At 37.2% G+C, this 14727-nt stretch overlaps 1 non-coding gene across 1 annotated transcript; it reads left to right on the forward strand.

Annotated features, from left to right (window-relative positions):
- Nucleotides 1-2736: 2736 nt before the first annotated feature.
- On the forward strand, nt 2737-2808 carry TRNAQ-UUG (transfer RNA glutamine (anticodon UUG)). The gene has a single exon. It is a non-coding gene; the product is annotated as a tRNA-Gln (tRNA).
- Nucleotides 2809-14727: the final 11919 nt, after the last annotated feature.

Raw genomic sequence — 14727 nt, forward strand, 5'->3', positions numbered from 1 at the left:
ATGCAACTTTTACGATGCTGTCCCCAATTGGGGCCAATGGGCACATCAGAGGTCAATTTTTATGTTTTTATACGCATGCCCATCCAAAGTTCATAATGACTCTTAGGATATTTAGCGGTCGCAATGAATATAAGGGTCTTCAAGAAGCAATCGCAGTTGTAATTATTGAAGAAAAAGACTTCGGAGAGGTATATTTAGTTGTGCTGCCTCTAGAACCAGGTGTGGTAATCGACGAAGAAGAAGATGTAGATATACAAAGCACTGCTAATCTGCCTGCTTACTAATAGAAGCATTTATGAACCTTTTGCTAAGAGACGTAGAGGAACCGTAATCTTGAGCAACCCTGTTGGTGTAAAAGTGATCCAACTACGACTAATATACAAGGTCGTCTTGAGAAATTTAAGAATTGTTAAAAGATGAAACTCAGCAGTAAAGGATATGAAAAGAAAAACCGAGCCGATTTTGATTACTGATTTTACCAAGTTACCCAAATTTTATTAGTGCGAAGGTTTTACAGTGTGGTATGGAAGGGGTTGATCAGGCTGATCAATCTTTTTACCTATATAGCAATGCTGTACGTGGCAAAAAATGGTGGTGGGTTTTATCCACACATACATAGGACCTTGCTGTTGCAAATTCGCGGCACCTGCACTTGTTAACCAATATAAACAGGATAGATTAGCTTGTTTTTTTCGTTACATCGCTCGTCACGATTTAAGAGACGAAAACATTAACGTATTTATGCGACCAGCAGCTTCTGCAGTACGAAGTCTGCAGCACCACGGGGTAGACCACTACTCCCAAAAATTTTGCTAGCAACTGAGACGTGCAATGTGCCATAAAACAAACGCGTTGATAGTGTAAAAAGTGTTATAAAACATTTCGTGTCGCAAAAATAGTTTCGAAAATTTTGATAGTACATGTGCCCATTGGCCCCATTTAAGGACGGCATTTTTTTTATATTTAAATAAAAAAAAAATATATTTTTTTTTACGTTTTTTATTTTCTTACATCGATATCTATCAATTATTACCTAAAAAACCTTTTATTTACTGCTAGTTTGAGTATGGGTCTAAATGGGTTAATTTGAACAAATTCCGTAAGTCGACTTCACAGGGATTTCAATAATTTACGTAATGTTCCTAATTGACAATAAAGGTGTATTTAACGGGCCACAAATCAATGTAGCAAATTGTTAGGGAACTCGCTTCGACCAGACTCTACAAATCTTGATTACTGCGAGATGGCTTTGAGCACGCGACCAGTTATTTGTTTAGAAATATAATGTTTTAGTAGGGTTTAGGGGTTCTGTTCTCGGTTGAGGCAAATTATTATATGATAAAAAATGTTGTAACTAACAATAGTAACGTAAAAACGAAGAATTTTTAAATTTTCTTTAGGCTCCCAGGCTCCTTCTGCCTATCCTGATATGTGCAGGATGCAGCGTGAAGCTAAAAAAATATGAATACTACTATGTCTATTCAAATTTTAAAAAATCTTACTATAATTACTTTAACGAGGTCACCTGCAAAAATATCGAGGGCAATTTTCATTTTAAGCGTATTAAGCGTTTTATATTAAGTAAATATATTGTAAAATCAATATTGTATGAAAGTAGAAGAAAAAAGGCGTACAAATGTAACTCTTTTCTATATATAAAACAAATAAAGGATGTAGTAAGACAGCTGATTGTAGCGCGGTGGTTATCGGTTCGCACTCCACTCTAGGGAATAACTTTGTTTAAATTATTTTCATTTTCCAAGTCCAGGACAAAGGGCGGTACCAAATTCCGTAACACATCTTACAATCTTTCGAAAATTGGGCGCAAAATCTTAGTAATTAGCACAAATTTTCCTCTGCCTATGTAGGGAAAAAATGTAAAATCTAACCAATTTTTAACAAATTCCATTATAACAAAAAGCTGCTAAAAAGAAAGGCTTAAAACTAATTACATTTTAAAAACACGACTAACTAAATCAGATATCAGTATCGCATGCGCTCGCCCCATAGTTGGTTCCTATGGGACGTCGTGCCATCAATTATTCTCGCTAACTGCGCGGTTTTCCACGCGAACTTGGACTTGTATAGCTCGTCTGTTTCAATTTTCACCTGATGAATAAAAGAAATTCTTAATTTATTGTTCTAAGAAGTTTTAGAGAGCTTCGTGGTGCATGGGCACAAAGGAGTGACTGTAACGCGACGGTTGTGAGTTCGATCCCCGCTCGAAGTAATGAATTATTATTTTTTAATATTTTCATTTCTTCGCTCTGGCACCTAAGCAAAACCACCACACAACATGAAATGCCTTGAAAAATTCAGCGGAATGTGGGGAACGGAGTGTCTTAACACTATGTTCCCTCCGCCTACCCTGCTATGTGCGGGATACAGCGTGAAGTTGATTTATTTTTAAGAAATAATATAAGTACTAATTATTATATGATTTTGATACGTTTTTAGATTTCAATGAAGTACAATTAATATTAAAAGTCGCTACTTTTTGAGTTATTAGAAAACCAAAAAATACCTATACATACACATTCCTTTTTTTTAGTGTTTTCTATTGATTTCGTAAAATAATAGATAAGACTTGAAACAATACTTTGAAATAAAAATTGACAAATTTTAGAAATGTTATTTAAGACGTTTTTACCGTTCAAGTATTATTAGGTATTTGTTCAAGTGTAAAGTACACCTTATTAGCATGTTGAGATATATAATTGATTAATTATTAGTACAGGTTCCATGGTGTAATGGTGAGCACTCTGGACTTTGAATCCAGCGATCCGAGTTCAAATCTCGGTGGAACCTGATATTTTTGTAGATAATTCATCAATCTTTTAGTAAAGCTTTCATTGTAAATTTGCTTGCTCATTTCGTAATAAGAGTTTTAAACATCACAATAAAATATTTTATGCGTTTTTAATGAGTTTATTTTTTTGTACATTAGTTTTGCATAAAGAAATATTCTGTAATTAGAAAGACACTCTGCTGGGTAGCAGAGTCCGCCAAATTCTGGTGGCTTTGCGTCTTGAGCGGCGGAACTTAACGCCGCGCTTTGCCTTGACACCCAAGCGAAGATATGAAAATATTAAATATTTCATTTCCTGGAGTGGTAATCGAATTCACAACCTGTCGCGTTTCCAGTCACACACTTCTTTCTACCCCTGTGCCACGACTGGCCTCAATACAGTATTCAATTCCAAATCATTTTAATACAAAAGCTTACGACACTGCCACAGAAGCCTCATCCCCCCTCCTCCTCCCCCCATCAACCAGATAAGGAAACACAAGCGAAATTCATATTGACGTCTTATAATCCGTTCGGGTCCAATTTCATCAGCATATCAGTTTCCGATATCATCCCCCCACAATAGACTCTACCTAGAGTTATCAAATTTATTCAAATTGTACTGTGTCGCTGCCGCAATTGTCACACCTGCTTTCAACTATCACATTGAAAAAGCTACTTAATTTCCAAAAAATAAAGCTCAAATTTCATTGTAGATAAAGCTTTCACAGTTTCGAACAAGAATATACGATTATGGATAGAAGTTCTTATTCCACTCAAAGTAACATCCGTTTTCTCTTAGCAGAGCTTCAACGTCTTGGCGTTTGCTTCGCAATTTTGGCCCTTAAAGTGTATATGTTAAGAGTTTTCAGTTTGAAATGCAAATGGCTCGACGTCTGAAGTCTTTTGTATCAACGCGTAGCTAAGAGATAGAATGTAATCGCCCACCAGAAACTTGTTTAATATAACTGTCTGGCTTCAGTCCGTTTAAAGGTTTCAGAAGTGTTGAATAATTTAAATGGGTTTTTTTTTATTTCTATTTTTGTTATGTTAGAAAAATTATTATTATTTATTATTTTAGTAAAATTAATTTATAGTACGATAATTATATTTAATTTTATTTTAGTATTAAGATTAGTTATTAGGTATATTTTGGAAATTATATGATATTAATAAAGTTACTTCCTAATACAATTAAAATTACAAAGTGCAAATGAAATTTCAATAAGTTTTCCAAGTTTTGCAAACTTAACTTTACAGTACAAACTACAAGGTAGAATAAGTATATAAATACATACGTAATAAAACACCCATACATATATACGTATCTACTATGACATTAAAAAAACCGTCACGCGACCGATAAGATGAAATTCCTGTAGCGTCTCCATCACCAACTTACTCTTGCATCTCCCTAAACGAATTTTGTAGCGTCACCAAATTGTAACGTTGCTTTCGCGTTCGCAAAGTTAAATTTGCCAAATTTACATAAAGATGGCACGAACAGTGAGTTTGACGCATCGGAATCAAGTTAGGGGCGGAGTTACTTTAAAACTGTCTCTTAGTTGAGACGCCGAATCCGTTTACAGTTTTCAATGTTTAGAGATGGTCGCTGTCGAGAGATATTTTTGGTTTGCTTATTTTTTATTTTTTCATCATGTTTGGTCTGCTTACGAGAGCGAAGAAATTAAAAGAATTCATCCCCCCGAGCGGGAATCGTATTCACAACTGTTACTTCTCAGACTCTTACAATTTTTAGAAAATGCCTTTAATAAAAACGGAGTGGCTTATTTTTACGTATTACTTCAAATTCAATGAGAAACTAACTTTTAATTCCATTTCAGCTGTTATTAATGACTTTTTCCCATAAAGAGGAGGAGACATGGATAACTAAATACTGGGAATTTCAAATGACCAATTAGAACCTTCAACCAAACAAATTCTTCAGCTTTATAACATTAAATATAATTTTCTAGCTCGTTCTAATAATGTTGAAAGTATATATAAAATTAAACCTAGAAACACCAATAACTTATGAAATTCTCAAACCACATATTATTTATTCATCCTCAAGCATCGATACTCAAGACATCACCACCATTCCTCCAGAGGCGTCCAACTTATGTATTGAGTTACGCTTCGGCCCAATCGTGTCATGCTCTCCCATTATAATATCCGCTGCTGCCTTAATCTTCATATTTACATAATAGCACTTTGCTTCTTTATTGGGTGTTGAATGATTTTGTTAATCTATCTTTGTATATAAGATGGCTTTTAAATTTTTTTTTATATTAAGGATTCTAAAAATATTGAATTTTTGGTATGATTTTGACTTTTTTGTTAATGTTTCAAGATATTGCTTAATAACGTAAAATTTTCCAGCATCACTGAGAAAGCAGAAAAATATATCTCCATTCTCCACTTTCCGCTCAATTTTCAAGATATAGTGTGCTGAGTGGATTAGCTCAAAATTCGGCTTTGTCTCTTTATCAGAGTGAAGAAATGAAAATAATTTATTACCTTGAGTGCGAATCAAACCCCCAACCCTGGTGTTTGATTCACACTCAAGCAAATGAATTATTTTACATATAAGGTGCTGTCTAAAATATAATAAAAAAAAACAACTAATAATATAAAAACAATAAGATAAACCCACGTTATTTTTGATTTGCATTCAAAACCTTACCCCACCATATTGGCTGACATTCTATCACACGCACATTCTTCAATAACGTTTCTATCAAGGGGAGTATTTGAATACCCCCCCCCCCCCCAGTAATTGATTCGTAGTGATGTCTTTTGAATTTCAATGAGAGATTAAACAGCATCAGGCTGACGGATCTGAATCAAATCGCGAGATAGATCTTATTTAGACACTTTAGTACAATTGAATTGAGATGGGAAGTGGGGAAAAGTACCCACTTTTAATTTATTATCTATTAGTATTTGTACTACGAAACAATTAATATATGAATTTCATCGCTGTATCCCGCATACAGTAGGGTAGTTAGAGGGAACCTATTGTTAAGACACTTTGATTACCATTTTCCCCTCGATTTTCGAGGCATTGTTACCAGAGAGCGAAAATGTAAGTAAGTCAATCTCGATTGGCAACCAAACTCACGACCACCACACTTACAGTCAGAACCTGTACCAATACGTCACAATGGCCTCAATAAATATAAGAAGGAAATATAACCCAACCACTATCAACTAGAACTTATGAGACGTATAATACTAATCACGATAAATTCATCTATTCTTAATAAAGGCTCATTCTTTTTCTGCGACCAAAGTAGGTACTATATTTACATTATATTAATATAAATATTTATTAAAATTAAGTTACCAAATTTTATAAAGACATAACAAAGAAAATATAAAAATAAAACAAAAAAAAACGAAACCTATTAAAAATATAATTCCCCACATTCCAACATACAGTCAAATAAACTTGCATATTACATACATACTCGTACATCATGAAAAGTGATTACTTCAATAAAAATTTGATCGCATAGAGTTTTATATGTCATCGTAAATACGACAAACCCTTGTATATTTATGAACTCATACGATACTAAGTGATAGGACGATAAAATTTATATTATAGGTACTGTATTGGCAAGAGTTAACGTGCGTCAAATGTACGTATATTCTAATATTACAATAATCTATGGTTAATGGAATGTCTCGGTAGATATGGAGGAAATCAATTGGTTTTTTATAGGTTCTTCTAGGAATGGAAGCTTAATATAAATGGATGGCTTGGTTTTTTTGTAGCCAAATACATATATGAAAGTAGATAGCTGTAATGTTAACTGTTAAATAAATTAGAGAACGAAGTGTCTTGACTCAAGATTATATAGAGCGTGAAGCTGTAAGGGAAAAAGAAAAGAAAAGAAAAAGAAAGGTAAAATTTATAACCAGTTTTTCATGTTTGGCTTCAACAATCTTTACAAATACAAAATGATTCTCTTGAAATTCTTCTAAATAATTGTACCTAATAATATTTTTTTTCTATTGAAGCTAGTCAATGAAATTTATCAAGACTATTAAAAATATTTTTTGTTTCTTAATGTTCGTACAAATTTTAAGCAATATCTTTCGAAAAATCTTAATAAACATAAATTTATAAAAAATATTTCCTTCATATTCTAAAGAAAAACAGTCGCTAGTTTTCCCCAAAGAAAACACGTATCCAAATAAAAACTTCAAAAACCGTATGACACTTAAAGGGAAACCCTAGAGAATCAAAATGCGTGAGAGCAGAAAATTATGCAAAGAACTGGTCGTGGTCAATACAACCCTCGGCTTTTACAACACTGTCAATATTTTATACGACATGATGTAAATCAATCATTTTTGTATGGCATCGTGAAATTTTATCATATTTTTTTCACGTATATATCCAAATTATGGTAAGTACTGAGTACTGATATAGAATATCAGTGGAGGACTGTAAATGTATATAAAAATATTATATAAGCGCTTTATTCGGTTTTACTTTTTATATTTTTCTTATTAAAAATATTAGGTTATATATCATTTATTGCACTTGAAATCATGTAAAGTAAATATAAATGTATAGGTAGATATCTATATATATATATATATATATATATATATGTCGGAAATAGTAGTACTGAGGTGGTTCCGGAACGCCAGCGCCATCTGTTGGCGCTTTACAGAGTTAGTGTTATGCACTGGTATGATGGAAAGGGCGAGTCGAGGCGAGTCGACTCGAGGCGTGGCTGACGGACATCGACTCACTTTGTGTTTGGCGGTCGGCCGGTGCAGACGACACTGAAACTGTCCCGCGTTCCGTGCTGTGTATCTACCTACTGGGATAGCGGTAGCTGCTTTCTTGTGAATTGGTTACGGTGTTGTAATTAATTCGTAATATCACAAATTATGTTTACTCGTGCCAACATTATCCACTGAAGCCCACAGTAGACCGGGTACTCAAAACTATGTGCGAGGGAAATCCACCCAACTCCGACATCAGAAGTGCGATCGGTGTTGGCACAGAGAACAATGGAGATAACCACTGGCGTGCTATGTTCGAAGCCCTGTATACACCGAGGCTAATTCAGGGAGGTATATGTGGTTACCCACTTATGATCCTGACAAAGAAGACACGGACGCGAGATCGTGGTGCGCAACGGCTGACTTGTGCTTTTGACAAACTCCCCGAGAGGCAGTCAACTCGAGCTTGCTGTAAGTAAGGCACTGGAAGGTGAAGCATCTTTGTGGCTGTCTCGAAACAGCGTACGAGAGTATGACATGCTACCCTCACAAATCACTGGACATTGTGACGTGGGCAAAGAAGAGGTTGCTGTGGCTACTGTACTCGTTCACATATCACGATCTGACCCGCGGCTTTAACGTATAGCGTTTACAACAATGGAAGTGTTTGAGCGGTGGAAAAATGGCTGGCCATAAGTGAGCGGAATGCAGACGCAAGCCTATCGATGCGACGGTACGAACACCTGTATCTTCAACGTTGAGTCAAGTGGTGCAGCAGCCGGCAGCGAAGCCTTTAGTGTGCTTCTAGTGTGGCACACCGGGTCATATCGCCGTCCCGTGTACAAGCGAAGACGGCGGCGGACCGAGCAACAGTAACGGGGACGGCGCAGCGCGCGGTGAGCGGTGTGTGGACGAAGCGGCGTGTGTACGTATGCAGCGTCCAACCTCCAAAGGGTAGGGTACAGGACAAAGGTGAACTGATTTGTTTCGTTTACGATTCTGGTGCTAAATTCTCGTTAGTTGAAAGTTTTTCTGTTACATTTAGTGGTCGACGGTTTAGTAATGTTGTTACTATGACCGGTATTAGTCAAACACGTGTATACAGTACCGAACAAATTCTGTGTTGTGTAGTATTAACGATTGCCCTCTTATGATATTATTGTCGCGAGATTTTAAATCAGGGTTTTACAGTAAACATAACTGACTGACATTTTGTTTGACGGGAATCTTTATGTAAATTCACTAAATAGCGATAGTGTGAGTGAGTTGACTTTGACTGACATCTCAGCTGATATTACTGGTAGTGACCAATTGAAACTTTTAGAAACCTTGGGTCGATATTCAAAATTTTCATAGTTCGGAGTTTAATATCGGAGAACTTAAAATAATATTAACTGGTCCGAATCGCCCAGTATAGCGGCGTCTATGTAGAATGTCGGCGGATGAACGTGGCATTATACGCGACAGAGTTAAAAAACGGTTACACTTGAATCATTAGGCTGAGCTGTTCTCCTTTCGAAAGTCCAGCTTTATTAGTAAAGAAGTATGACGTTCAGATCGTATCCATATTGACTATAGTGAGTTTAACAATAATACCATCCCGGACAGTTATCCGCTTCCATTGATTACTGATCAAACTTCACGTTTTCAGGGTGCTAATTATTTTTTTTTGAAACTCTATAGCGCAAGCAGTTTTCATTTGATCACAGTAAACGAAAATTCTATAGACAGTACTGCTTTCATAACAGCTGAAGGGCAGTTTGAATTCTTGACTGTGCCTTTTGGTCTGAAGAATTCAATTTCGGTTTTTCAGAGGACAATTGTGATCGCGTTGGGTGATTTGGTTCGCGATTGCGTGATGGTGTATTTTGAGGACATTTTAATTGTCTCAACCGATTTAGCGGTCCAGTATGGGAGGACTTAATGCAGTGTTGGAAGCTGTGACAAGTGCTGGTTTCTCTTTGAACCTAGTGAAGTGTTCCTTCTTTAGGACGAGGGTGGTGTACTTGGGGTTTGAAGTGGAGGCTAGTCAGGTCTCTATCGCCTCCAGAGACTGTGATTAAGTTGTGGCAGTTCGTCGGATTAGCTTCCTATTTCCGTCAGTTTTGAACCTGTTGTTCGTCTCGAGGCTGAGGGGACTATTGAACAGCGTTTTGACTTTTGCTGGTTTCCGGTCATGGTGTGCTGGAAAATTTGTGGATGACTGCGTTGCTTGTAGGGTCGCGAAATCTCACTCAGGCAGGGTTCAAGCTGGGCTGCATATGATCCCTAAGGTAATGATGCCGTGCCATACGGTTCGTTTAGACGTGGCGGGTAGGCTCAGCAGTGAAACGATAAGAAAGAGTACATTTTCATTCTGACAGGCGCGTTCGCGAAGTGTGTTCTTTTAGTTCATGCGGCAGGCATTGACTCTTGGAGTATTCACGAGGTGACTTGTGGCTTTGTTTGGGGCTCCAACTCGCATCATTGCTGACCAGGGAAGATGTTTCACTGGTGGTGGTTTCACTAGTAGACATTGGTTGGCATCTCTTGGCGGCGGGTTTACCTCGTGCTAAAAGACAGGTAAGGCGCGTCAGGAGTGTGTTAAAGTCCATATTAACGGCGTTTGAGACTAGCGGTAATAGGTTGTAGCAAGAATCTGTAGGAGAGTACAACTCGTGATAAATAGTACGATAAACCGGGAGCTTTGAGCTTTTAATACGTGAAGTTGCGATACCGTTATCATTGATGTATATCGGTGGTGTATATCATTGATGTGTGTCGTTGATGTGTATCATTGATGTATCATTGATTTGTTGTTGATGTGCGTCAATGGTGTGTATCTTTGATTTGTGTCTTTGATGTGTCTCATTGGTGTGTATCATTGATTTGTATCATTGATGTGTAGTAGTGAGGTATAGACTGACGTTGACATTGACGAAATTCGTTTAGTAGCATCGGACATTATTACGAAGTGTGCGGAATATGGTAGGTCCCGTTTTGATATGACAAAAACTAAAGTTAGTAAATTTTCTGTTAGCGTATTGTTAGAAAACGAAGAGAGAAATTAGGCAAAATTAGATTCGAAATTCAAAGGTCCATTTACGGTTGTCGAAGTTTTGGAGTGTGATTGTTACACACTAATAGCTGTAAATTATAAACGTCTTGTAACGTACAAATTTGCTTACGATAGGTTGAGGAAAATGCCAGTAAGTCATGTACCCGACGAAATCAATGTGTAATTTATGATGTTGTTGATGATAATGATGGTGTTTAAGCTTAAGTAGTTGAAGAGACTCGAGTAAATGGTTCTATCGGCCGTAATGTGTTCGACCGTACCAGTAGTTATTTCGTAGTCGTAGCCCGGTAGAAATCGGTATCTCTTGGGGCAACTCAAGTAGTCCGTGGGTGCGCGGTGTGCGTTTAACTCTGGCGGAGGTCGTGGTCTGTAGAGATCGTAGCGTGTTGTCGCAGGTGTGACATACACGGGCTATCCACGCGATGGATATGCGTATTGAGAGGTTTTCGACCGTACTGAGGTCGTGGTCTGCAGAGACCGTAGCGTGTAGTCGCAGAGGTGACGTACACGGGCGATCCACTCGATGGATATGCGTATTGAGATGTGAGAGAGCAATGTGATTGCTGTTCGGCTGGAGAGCCGTGGCGTTAGAGGTCTTTACTCGGAGGTTTCTGTTAACTTGGTTGTAACTTGTTGCTGAAGTAAAATGAAGTAGGTTGTAACTTGTTGCTGAAGTAAAGTGAAGTAAAGTAAAGTGAAGTTTTGGTTATGATGATGTCGATGGTACATGGCTGTGGTATTTGTGTGTAGTGATTAGTTACAATTATGATCCAGATTAGTGTCAAGTTGTAGTGTCGAGTTGATCTGGTGTCGAGTTGATCTGGTGTCGAGTTGATCTGGTGTCGAGTTGATCTGGTGTCGAGTTGATCTGGTGTCGAGTTGATCTGGTGTCGAGTTGATCTGGTGTCGAGTTGTTCTGGTGTCGAGTTGTTCTGGTATAAAGTTGTGGTATAAAGTTGTGGTATAAAGTTGTGGTATAAAGTTGTGGTATAAAGTTGTGGTATAAAGTTGTGGTATAAAGTTGTGGTATAAAGTTGTGGTATAAAGTTGTGGTATAAAGTTGTGGTGTAAAGTTGTGGTGTAAAGTTGTGGTGTAAAGTTGTGGTGTAAAGTTGTGGTGTAAAGTTGTGGTGTAAAGTTGTGGTGTAAAGTTGTGGTGTAAAGTTGTGGTGTAAGGTCCTGGTGTAAGGTCCTGGTGTAAGGTCCTGGTGTAAGGTCCTGGTGTAAGGTCCTGGGGTAAGGTCCTGGTGTAAGGTCCTGGTGTAAGGTCCTGGTGTAAGGTCCTGGTGTAAGGTCCTGGTGTAAGGTCCTGGTGTAAGGTCCTGGTGTAAGGTCCTGGTGTAAGGTCCTGGTGTACGGTCCTGGTACAAGGTTCTGGTGTAAGGTCCTGGTGTAAGGTCCTGGTGTACGGTCCTGGTACAAGGTTCTGGTATAAGGTTCTGATATAAAGGTCTGGTGTAAAGTTCTAAGGGTACGATTCTAGTGTACAATTCTAGTGTACGGTTTAAGTATCCAGTTCTAGTGTACAATTCTTAGCGTACAGTTCTGGTGTACGGTTCTGGAAGTTGGTTGGTAAGGTTCTGGTGTAGGTTGGCCGAGCGGTACGAGGTACTGTTGTAGCTTTTTCTTCTAGGCTAATCAACACACGAGGACGTGTGCTAGCAGGATGGCCGTGTCGGAAATAGTAGTACTGAGGTGGTTCCGGAACGCCAGCGCCATCTGTTGGCGCTTTACAGAGTTAGTGTTATGCACTGGTATGATGGAAAGGGCGAGTCGAGGCGAGTCGACTCGAGGCGTGGCTGACGGACATCGACTCACTTTGTGTTTGGCGGTCGGCCGGTGCAGACGACACTGAAACTGTCCCGCGTTCCGTGCTGTGTATCTACCTACTGGGATAGCGGTAGCTGCTTTCTTGTGAATTGGTTACGGTGTTGTAATTAATTCGTAATATCACAAATTATGTTTACTCGTGCCAACATTATCCACTGAAGCCCACAGTAGACCGGGTACTCAAAACTATGTGCGAGGGAAATCCACCCAACTCCGACATATATATATATCCTATATCTTATAAAACAAAGTCGCTTTTCGTGTCTGTCTGAACTTTCTAACTCTTCTTCTTCTAAACCACCCAACGGATTTTTATGCGGTTTTCACCATTAGGTCGAGTATTTTTCAGGGAAGGTTTATATATAGTTTATTATTTGTACATTCTTATGTAAATTAACATAAATACGATAAATGTGTCTAAAGTCCTACCCGTTGAGACACTTTCGCGCATGCGCTGCTTTAATGGTAAGTACTACATGAAAAAAATGTACTGGAGTATTGTTCCTCTTAATAAGATCTACAAAAAAGTCCGCGAGAGCATATTTTTATCTTTTAAGGATAACGTGTAGTGATCATATTTCTGTCTAAAAATAGTAATTTCAAGATATTTTTTATTGTGAGGGATATTTTTCCATAATGGTATTAATCCTTATCCTTTAAAATACTTTATTAATTTTCTACGTTAAACGAAGATAAAATTTGCTTTTTACACTATTTCGAAATTGCGAATAGTATTAGAGAAAAACGCATTTAATTGTTGACACATCACGCCGTTGACACATCAGCTGTGCCGACTCAAGTAGTTTACTTATCCCTTACTCTCAGCATATAAATAAGTATATTAGTTACGTTGGCCATTTAATGTAGATTAAACCTGTCTTTTACTGTTTTTTCATTTTAATAAGTACTTTAGAAATTGTTACAATATCAAAAAATCATTGCTGCGAAAAGCGCCCCGCCACGTTTTGCTTATACAAGCGCGTCATGCGCAGTCATCGGTGGTTCAGTGGTAGAATGCTCACCTGCCACGCGGGCCCGGGTTCGATTCCCGGCCAATGCATTCTATTTAATTTTCCTCACAGGCAGCCACGTAGTGCTTGCTTTTCATCAGGGACAGAATACCCTCTTCAGCATTAACCACAAGCTCGAAAAAAAAACCCGCCCGCTATAGAGTCATAGCAACGAAGATTTAGATGCGTTTGCACGTATTGGATAATTGGACTTGAATGTATTATTTCAGCGCGATATATTTGGTTTCATATTTTTTGTAGTAGTTGTTAGTAGGTAGGCTTTTGTTTATAATTTCTTCCGTTTAAAAATAGTCATTTAACTATCTAAAAATAGTCATTTAAAAATATTTTCATAAGTACTTGAAAAGATTAGTAGCACAGATTTAAAATTACGGTACGTACAAAAAAATCCTTGCTGTGTAAAACAATTGGAAAATCCTTATTGAAACTACGGAAATGCGGGTTGCATTAGAGTTTAATTAATTTTCACATTATCTTAAGTGCTTTGCAAACATACATTATATGAATAATCCAGTAGTAAAAGCGGGCGAAGCCGCAAGGGGGTCGCTAGTATATATATAAAAAGGACTTGTCCTCACTGACTAAGGTAAGACGCACGCACAGCCGTAACCGCTGTGCGTAGAAATGTGAAATTTGGACAGATGTTTACTTTCGTAATCTGGACATCGACTAAGAAGAGATTTTAAAAAAATTAACCCTAAAGGGGTGAAATAGGGGTTGAAAGTTTGTATGGAAAAAAAATTAAATCGGCATCGATTTTTATAAAATTTGAAATTTAGATTTTCAAAAGTATTTAATTGAATACGTGTTTTATCGTTTTCTAGAGTTCTTCCCCTAAGGGTGCAAATAAGGGGTTGAAAGTTTGTATGGAAAAATCTTTAAATCGCCACCGATTTTTTTAAATTTTTAATTTAGACTCTTAAAAATATTTTATTGAACATAAATGTTTCATGGTTTATTAGAATTCACCCCTTAATAAGCAAGCGAAGCTGCGCGCGTCCGCTAGTTTAATATAATTGTACCATATCAGTGTCTGTATATGGAAGCTATTTGAGAAAAAACTATTATTGGATATAGTGATCATTGTGATAGAACGTAAAAAAATGATTTTTAAATTTGTTGTATTTTGGCAAATTTTCTTATTTTTTTTATTTGTTTTATTTTAATCGGTTCATAAATAAAGTCATATCAACATATCGTTATTTTAACTATGACTCTCATGATATATATAAAATGCATATAATCTAATATTTATCATTATAAGTACTATA

The sequence above is a fragment of the Heliconius melpomene genome, chromosome 1 (genome assembly GCF_056956725.1).
Source record: "Heliconius melpomene rosina isolate 202511_hmr_F chromosome 1, ASM5695672v1, whole genome shotgun sequence".
Classification (NCBI taxonomy): Eukaryota; Metazoa; Arthropoda; class Insecta; order Lepidoptera; family Nymphalidae; genus Heliconius; species Heliconius melpomene.